This window comes from Chrysochloris asiatica, unplaced genomic scaffold (genome assembly GCF_000296735.1).
Source record: "Chrysochloris asiatica unplaced genomic scaffold, ChrAsi1.0 scaffold00002, whole genome shotgun sequence".
Taxonomy (NCBI): domain Eukaryota; kingdom Metazoa; phylum Chordata; class Mammalia; order Afrosoricida; family Chrysochloridae; genus Chrysochloris; species Chrysochloris asiatica.
The window spans coordinates 45,597,509-45,606,686 of NW_006408520.1; the positions used below are offsets into that span (position 1 = coordinate 45,597,509).

The 9,178-nt window shown below is 36.0% G+C and overlaps 1 pseudogene; it reads left to right on the forward strand.

Annotated features, from left to right (window-relative positions):
- The window catches only part of LOC102841376, a 150,762-nt pseudogene extending 141,901 nt beyond the window's left edge, over window positions 1–8,861 (forward strand).
- The last annotated feature ends 317 nt before the right edge of the window (window positions 8,862–9,178 follow it).

Here is a 9,178-nt window from a genome sequence, read left to right on the forward strand (position 1 = left end):
ATTCCAATCAGTTATAGGCTGAAGACGGGCTTATAAATTTTCTGTAATCATGTTTCCCAACATTCCTTTCTATCTCACTCAAATGTCTATTTAACAATAGTAGGAAAGGAAAACCAATATTCATAAGATAGTCAAGCATTTTAGTATTAGTTTCCCTCTTCAAACTATGCCTAGATCCCTGTATCCCAGAGTCCTGTTGTTCCAAGTTTGAGCATGCATCACTATTTACCTCTGTCCCACTTAGGCCATGCAAACCTGTCTCAGTGTTCCCCTATCTATCTTGTTCTTCTGCCTCCTCCCCCTTCTTGCATTGCCCTCCCCAACTTCCGAACTAAACCCCCAACCCCAACCCCACTGTTGTGGTTCCCTTATATTCCATTAACTCTTCCCTCAATTTAAGACAGTCTATTTTATCCAGTAATCTACCTGATCTTCTCACTACCTGGATCTTTGTTCCTCTGTGTTTACCTTCTTTCACATTGTAATTTTTTTTATCATAGACTGACCACCCAGATCCTCTGTTCTTATCATTTTATTCTGTTTTTCACTCTTCCATTTGTTGATTGAGTTCAAGATGATGGTGCCACATAGGTCATTCTCTGGTTGTTGTCTGTTCTTGTTGGTTCTCAGTCCACAGAACTCCCTTTAGGATGTGTTTCATCGCAGGCTAATCCCTTAGCTTCTGTTTATCCTGGGATATTTTGATTACACCATAGTATTTGATTGACAGCTTTGCTGGGTAAAGGATTCTTGGTTGTCAGTTTTTTTCTTTCAGGGTTTTATATGTCTCCCCATTGCCTTCTTGCCTATTGAGAGAGCTGGGCTTGATCTGATTTGCTTGCCTTTGTATGTTACACTTCTCTTTTCCCTAGCTGCTTTCAAGATTCTGTCCTTATCTTTGATATTGGAGGGCTTGATTATTATATGTCTTGGTAATTTTCTTTTAGGGTCTATCCTTTTTGGGGTTCATTGAGCTTCTTGAATGCTTATATTTTCACTTTTCAGGATGTTAGGGAAATTTTTTTGCAACAGAACTTCAAAGATCCCCTCTGTGGACTTGTGTGATTCTTCCTGTTCCAGAATGCCAATAATTCTTAAGTTATTCCTCTTCATGTTGTCCAACATGAATCTTAGGCCTTCGTCAGATTTTTTTTTATCATTTTTGTGCTTGCTCTTCTATCTTAGTAGTGTTGAGAGATTTAGCTTCTAGCTCACTAGTTCTGGCTTCTATCTCTTCTATTCTACTCCTTTGCCCTTTCAGTATATTATCCATTTCTGATATTCTATTATTAATCATTTGGATCTCTTTCTGTAGGTTTTGAATTGTTTCCAATGCTGTATCTATCTTATTTGATTGTTCCTATAGTGCTTTCCTGACTTCTTCCTTATTTTTCTTACCTACATTGTATAGTGTTTTGATACATTTTATAATCATTTTTCTGAATTCCTTCTCAGGCATTTCCAAAGCCTGCCCATCTTCCAGTATAGAATGTAGGTCTACTTCCAGCTCATTTGTCTCAGTCACTTTATCTCACTTCCAGCATGTGCTGATATAGTCATCTGTTTCTGTTTTTTGGCATATTCAGGAGTTATCTGTGGTCTTAATACTTAGATGGGTATGTATTTTGGTATTATTTATGCTTTCTGATTGCCTCCAGGTAGATGTGATCAGGAGATGGGCTTCCCTTTTCACTCTCATTCCTGAGAAATTTCAAGATGCCACTGTTGGTCATTGTGACATAACTCAGGATTTAGTTTTCAGTCTATTTCCTTTTTAGTCTGCCTGTCCCACTCCACAATCCCGTTCAGCCCTTTTTCCTAGTGATAAACAGTTCAGGGCCAGCTGTGGCCGTTTTGCACTGCCGTTTGGTTTTAAGTGGAAACTATCACTTTAAGTTTTGAGGTCATGTGTGTGCATGTGTAGCAGAACCCTCCAGGGTAGGGGTGTCCACTCACTCAGGCACCCCCTTTAGTCACCAGAATGGAGGTGTGCAGACAGCGAGAGACCAATAAAGAGATACAAAAAAAAAAAAGAATGTCCACACCTTTATCTCTTCAGTTCTGTCAGGCATCAGTGGCTGCTCTGATCCTTCCCCAGATCGGTCTCGCCCAAGATAGCAGTTCTGGGAGAAGCTGAGCATCTTGAAAAAGAAAGCAATGGATTTCTTGCTTCTGCTACCAATTTCCCTAGTTGTAAGCCTTACAAACTTCTAAATATTCCTTTATATGTGGTTAGGAGTTCTGGCACCATCCCCTGAGCCTGCTTGGTCCTGTATTCTGTGTTATTGCTGACAAAGCTCCTCACTACACTTCTACCAAATCTGCCATTTTGTTTGTTCTCTGAAGTCCACTTCTATAGTTACCTTTTATGTTGCTTTAAAAAGGTATTGCAATGAATAATCTTGCAAAATCCTACCATGTGATTGTCAGCATTATTTCTATCACCAAGGCAATATGTTCCAACTACTGAGCCCTCCTCTTTGTTTCCAAGTTTCACATTCTAATCACCAGTAATTATCAGTGCATTTTGATTGTATGTTTGATCAATTTCAGACTGAAGAAGTTGGTAGAATGCTTCAATTTCATCATCTCTGGCTTCAGTGGTTGGTGAGTTAATTGGAATAATAGTGTTATTAGCTGGTCTTTCTTGTAAGCATATGGATATTATCCTGTCACAAACAATATTACACGTCAAGAAAGATCTTCAATGATCTTCTTGATAGTGACTGTGACACCATTCTTCTTCAATTCATTGTTCCTGGAATAGTAAACCATATGACATGACTGATTCAAACTGAGCAATATAAATCAATTTTGGCTTAGGATACCAACCTTTATGTGTTTCATTTCATTTGTGATGACTTCCAATTTTCCTAGAATCATACTTCTCACACTCCATGTTCTGATTATTAATGGATATTGTTGTTGTTGTTGTTAAGTGTCATCAAGTCAGTTTTGACTCATAACAACTCTATATAGGGTTTCAAAGGAGTGGCTGTTAAGTTTGAACTGTCAACTTTGCAGTTCAAACTGACCTTTCAGTCTAGTGCTTATCCTACAGTGCCACACCAGTGTGCCATGTTGTTGTTGTTAAGTGCTGTCGAGTCAGTTCCAATCCATAGTGACCCTGTATAGAGTTTCTGAGGAGTGGCTGGTGAGCTTGAACTGCCAACTTTGCAGTTCAAACCAACTTTGCTGTCCAGCGCATTAACCCATAGCACCACACTAGGACTCCACAGGATATTGGTAGCTGGTGGGTTTTTTTCCCCATTTTGAGTTATGCTGCCTCAGTAAATGAAGTTCCCAATACCTTTGCTCCTTTCATGTCATTAGGTCAATTTTACTTTGAGACAGCTCCTCTTCCCAGTTGTGTTTGAGTGACTTCCAAATTGAAGGGCTCATCTTCTGGCACTATATCTGACATTGGTATGCTGTTATGAAGTTTACAGTGTCTAACCATTCATAATTGGACTGCCTCTCCTTCTTCCTAGTCTGTCTTAGTCTGAAATCTCCTCTAAAACCTGTCTACCATGGGTGACCCTGCTGGTATTTAAAATACTGGCAACATAGCTTCCAGAATCACAGCAACACACAAGCCACCACAGTATGGCAAACTGACAGACAAGTGGTGGTAATATATTGTTATCAAAATTTAATTAATGCCATTTATCAAGACCAATATTGTGCACAAAATTCTAACACATCTTTGATAAATACTTATAGTACTTAATGATTCTGAAACTCAAGTGACATGAATGAATTTTAATACATGTAGACTACCGGAGGATGCTACAATGATTTCACACAGTGAAGAGACTATTATCTGCCAAAACTAAAAACAAAACGAAGAATAAATATTAAAGAATCCTTCCAGATAAAATCTCATTAGAGCATGCAATGAGTAGAATACAAGCTAAGAACATTTTTTAAAACAATTGTTTTGTCATTTTTCATGTACTATTTGAGAGACTGTTATTTGCAGAGTGGTACCCTTATAGCTCTAAATTCAATTTATTAGTTTGGAAACAAAAAACCCAAATTTTCCTATTTACCATATTAAATTATGGGGTCCTGGTGTGATGCTGTAGGATGAATGCTGGACTGCTAACCACAAGGTCAGTAGTTCAAACCCACCAGCCGCTCTTTGAGACACCCTATACAGGGTCACTAAGGAGCTCTGATAGCGTAGTGGTTACAAATTGGGCTGCTAACCTCAATGTTGACAGTTCAAAACTACCAGTGGTTCTGCCGGAGAAAGATGAGGCAGTCTGCTCCTGTAAAGATTTACAGCCTCAGAAACCCATACAGGGTCACTATGAGTCGGAACCGACTCCATGGTACTTAACAACAGCAATACAGGGTCACTATGAATTGGAACTGACTCAATGATACTTAACAACAGCAACAATATTAATTTTGTTTTTAATTTAAGAGTATTTTCTAATTTACTTGCTTGATTTATTTGTACATTATTTACACTGTTGTTGGAAGTTCACTTACTGTTGAATTTTCAGTAATCCATCCTCTCCTTTTTTATCCATTTTTATCACTGTAGTCCAGTCTCTTCTTTTTTACCAAAATGTATTTTAATCATACACTTTCTGAAAACTTAGACAAAAAATTAAAACAAAAAGCCCATCTATATTAAAACATCACCAAGAGAATACTGCAATATTTCAAAAATTGGACATCCTCCACAGCATCAAGTAGATAGAAGAAGGTCTTGCAAAAAAAAAAAAAAAGAGGAAAATAAAAGGAAAAATCTTCCAAAAGCTACTAAAGAAAAAGTTAGCCAAGTGAAACTGTCTAATCCATCGATTTTCATAAACAATATCAATTTTATGACATTTTTATGCTTCCAATTCTATGATAACCACTGCTGTATTTTTTAAATAACATTTCTCTGTTTAAAAAGTAATATGAGGATAAGCAAAAAGTATTGCAAGTAGGATTCCAATTCATACATACATGAATTTATTCCAATTCATACATACATGGATTTATTCCAAACAAAATGTGTTTAAACATGTCTCTGGGATCGAAAGATGGCTGTAGAAAAATTTTCTCAGTAATACACTTGTCTTTGTCTCATTGGGGTGTCTTCAAAAAAGTTTAAAAAAAAAAAAAAATCCAAACTACTTTTTGTGCTATAGGAAAAAAACAATTTTGAGGTCAGGGCTGATGTCAAAATTTTTCTAACAAAACTCAAATAGATACCTTCCTAAATCATTGAAAGTTTACAATGCTGCCCCATATAAAATAAGTTTTTAGATTGATCAAGTATTTTTAGGAAAGTCAGGAAGAACTCAAAGATGAAATAAGAGAGACTGTTACCTCCATGAATGAAGAAACTGTGGCCGGAGTTCAGAAACTTGTGGAAGACAATCATAGATGTACCATTGATGTGATAGAAGTTGGGATCTCACATAATTTGGCATTTTTAATTTTAAACAACTATTTTGTCCTCACCAAGCTTCCAGCTTACTGAGTGCCAAAAGAAGTGTGCAAAGATCAGCTAGCTCAAAGAGTTAATCTTCCCATAATATTTTAAGCAAGATTGAAGCTAATGAAGATGATTTTATGGAATGAATCTTATCCTTAGACAAATATTGGATTTATTAAAGCAATCCAGAGAACACAGTCCAATCAACACTGTAGCTTCAAAAGGGATCTAATGCTGAACCAGTTCAATCCAAAGCAAAGAGGTGAATTCAGAAGGATGATAGATTTTCTCAAAGGACACATGTTGATCACAGGGGCTTATTATGAAAAAGTTTTAAGAAAATAGAAAAGTGCATTGGTAAGAAAAAGCCAAGGAATTCTTTTTCTGTCACAATGCACTTACTTGCTCATTTTTCAAGGATAGCAAGGGCTGTCATACAAGAATTTCTTTGGGAAGCTTTACCCCATCTACCCTACAGTCCTGCTCTTGTTCTTTCAGACTTCTTTTTGATCCTAAAAAAAACAAAAATCACTTAAAAGGAACATGATATGAGTCCCTCCAGGATGTCAAAACTGCCATTTGATGTGGTGTCAATCTAAAAATCCAGAATTCTTTGGGGAAGAGTTAGAGCGATGGAATCACCATCTTCAAAAGTGTATAGATTTATGAAACAATATACGATAGGATGAATGTAAAACTAATGTTCTCCCATGTAAGCTATGACATAACTCACAAAACGTTTAAAAAAACAAAGTGTATAGATTTAGATGGAGAGTAAATCAAGAAATAGTAACTTCACAATTTGATATTTTTATTTAATAAAGTTCAACTTTATAGCACTACTTTTTGACTTACCCTTGCACATAATCATTATAGAAAATGTGAAAATAAACAAAGGCACAAGGAAGAACACAAAAATCACCACTGTTAATATTGATAGTATTAACTTTCTTTTACGTTGTTTGCTAGCAAAAGGGGATCCCGCAGAACATAAGCATATATGGTCTTCCTTTTCACTAAATATTAAACTATACACATTTTCTCATTATATTAAATATCCTTTGAAACCAGCATTTTAATTATATCCTATCATGTGTATGGACCCTTGGTGTGGCACTGTAAGATCAGCACTGGACTGGAAACCATAAGGTCAGCAGTTCAAATCCACCAGCTGCTCCTTGGAAACCCTATACAGGGTCACTATGAGTTGGCACCGACTCAATGACACTTAACAACTACAGCAATCACAGTATGCGGTACTGTAGGATCAGCACTGGACTGCTAATCACAAAGTTGATGGTTCAAGCCCAACAGTCTCTCCTTAGAAACTCTATACAAGATTGCTATGAGTCAGAACTGACTCGATGGCCCTTAACAGCAGCCACAACACCATATTATATACCATCATTTATTTCCATGCTTGGACATTTATATTACTTTCAATATTCTATTTCCATAAATAACATTAGAGTGACCATCCATCTTTGTATCCAAATCTTTTTTCAAGCTTTCAAATCTTTAATCATTTGAATCAGATCAGCATGATGCAACATTTATAAATTAATTCATATAATTTTGGCATAATACTTCTATGCATTGCAATAGTTTCTATAATATAGAAAGAAATCATAAAACAGAATTGTTTCTAAACTTGGAACCTCTCCTTTTCTAACATCTGCATGTAGAGTTACTTTGGGGAAAATTTTTTCATCACTATTAAACTGTTCAGGTTTACTATTCTTGTTGAATCAAATTTTATAACTTATTCTTTCCAGAAATTGTATCTTTTATCTGTAGTTTATTAGTGGAATTTATTTTTAAATGGGGCAGACTGTTGCTGAATATTCTAGTTTTCAGTATGTTTTAAGATAATTTAAATAAGGAAGTGACAGAAGACAAATTAGGCACTGTTAGCTAAGTGCCACCATATTTTAAATCACATCCAATAGCTTTCAAAAACCCAATGTCTGCCTTTAATAGTATCAATACAATAATAAATATATTGAATAATTACAATGCGCCAGCTACTATGCTAAATGTTTTAGTTAGAGTGTGTAATATAATCCTTGTAAGAACCTCACAAAGAGCAGGCATTATTTTCCTCATGTTTGAGATGAGAAATGGAATACTAAAGAAGTTAAGCAATAGCTTCATGTGGTAAATGAGGTATTTGATCAAGCATCCAAGTCTGTATGACTCCAAACCATTTTTCTTATTCATTATGCACTAATCTCTCATTAAAAGTCATTTTTTTCTGTATTGCTCTTCAATTTGCATTACTTAATTTTATATATTTATATACATCAACAATGTCTCTCACCTGTTACAAAAGAAATAAGAACCAAAATCACTGAGCTAAATCTTTACTTAATGTGTGTGCTTTGTACATCATTGATGCCACAACCATGATAGAATGTCTACATTCTTTCTGTAAAACATATATTGTGCCTTATCTGGAGACCAGCAAGCATTATCCTATCTGTGATGTCCAAGTTCACAAAACCAGACCACTCCTGAATATAAGGTCAGAAAAAAATCTTGAAGATATTGTATACAAAATTAGTTCCAGGACTTTTCAAAAATGCAATGAAGAGAAGAAGGGATTTTTATGCAGCTCATTATTGATGGAGTCAAGTATGGCAGCAGTAGTGAGGTTGGTCCAGGATCAAACATTGTTTCGTTCTGTTGTGCATGGGGTCACTATGAGTCGGTTCCAACTCAATGGCACCTGACAACAACATCCTTCAGCTGATGCTGCCAATGGCTCTAATGAAGATACAGGAAAAGTTGCAGATGAAGATAAATATAGCTGATGATGAGCTAATAAGCTTATCCATTGAATTATTTGACCAGAACAGATTGTAAACAGGATCAAAAAGTAAACAAAGATAAAGAGAAGTCTAAAGAGGAGATGAATGATAGATATTTACAATGCCCAGCAGCAGTGACTATGATGCATCTAAGAAAATTTCTCAGAATTAAAATGGGTATACCTAATACTTTGCAGATTGATGTTATATATGAACAGGAACCCTTAAAGGATTACTATACACTAATGGATATTGCCTGCATTTATACCTGGAGAAGGAATGGACCACTTCTTTTGAAATACAGAGTTCCACCTACTTGTAAAAGAATGAAGATCAGTCACCAGAGAAATGGACTGACAAATACTGGAGAACTAGAAAGTGATTCTGGGAGTGATAAGGCCAACAGCCCAGCAGGAGGGATTCCCTCCACCACTTTGTGTTTGCCTAGCCCCAGCACTCCAGTCCAGTCGCCTCATCCTCAGTTTCCTCACATTTCCAGGACTATGAATGGAACCAGCAACAGTATCAGTGGTAACCACCAATTTGCCTTTGCCAATAGACCTTGAAAATCGTCAGTAAATGGGTCGTCAGCAACTTCATCTGGTTGATATACCTGAGACTGTTAAGGCAAAAGATTTTAAACCCCTGATTTATATAGATATCTTCATACCATTACAGAGTTATAGATGCTAATACATGTAATTATTGTCCAATTTGCTTTCTTTTTGTAGTGACATTAAATTTGGCTATAAAAGATGGACTAGATGTGATATTCATATGGATGCTAATTGATAAGAAAGAATGTTTCTGTGAAGAATTGGTTTTTTGTTGTTGTCGTTTTAATTTAAGGTTTTTATTGTGGGTTGAGTGAAAGTTTACAGGGCACATCATCAATTTCACATTCAACAATTCATATAACTTGTTT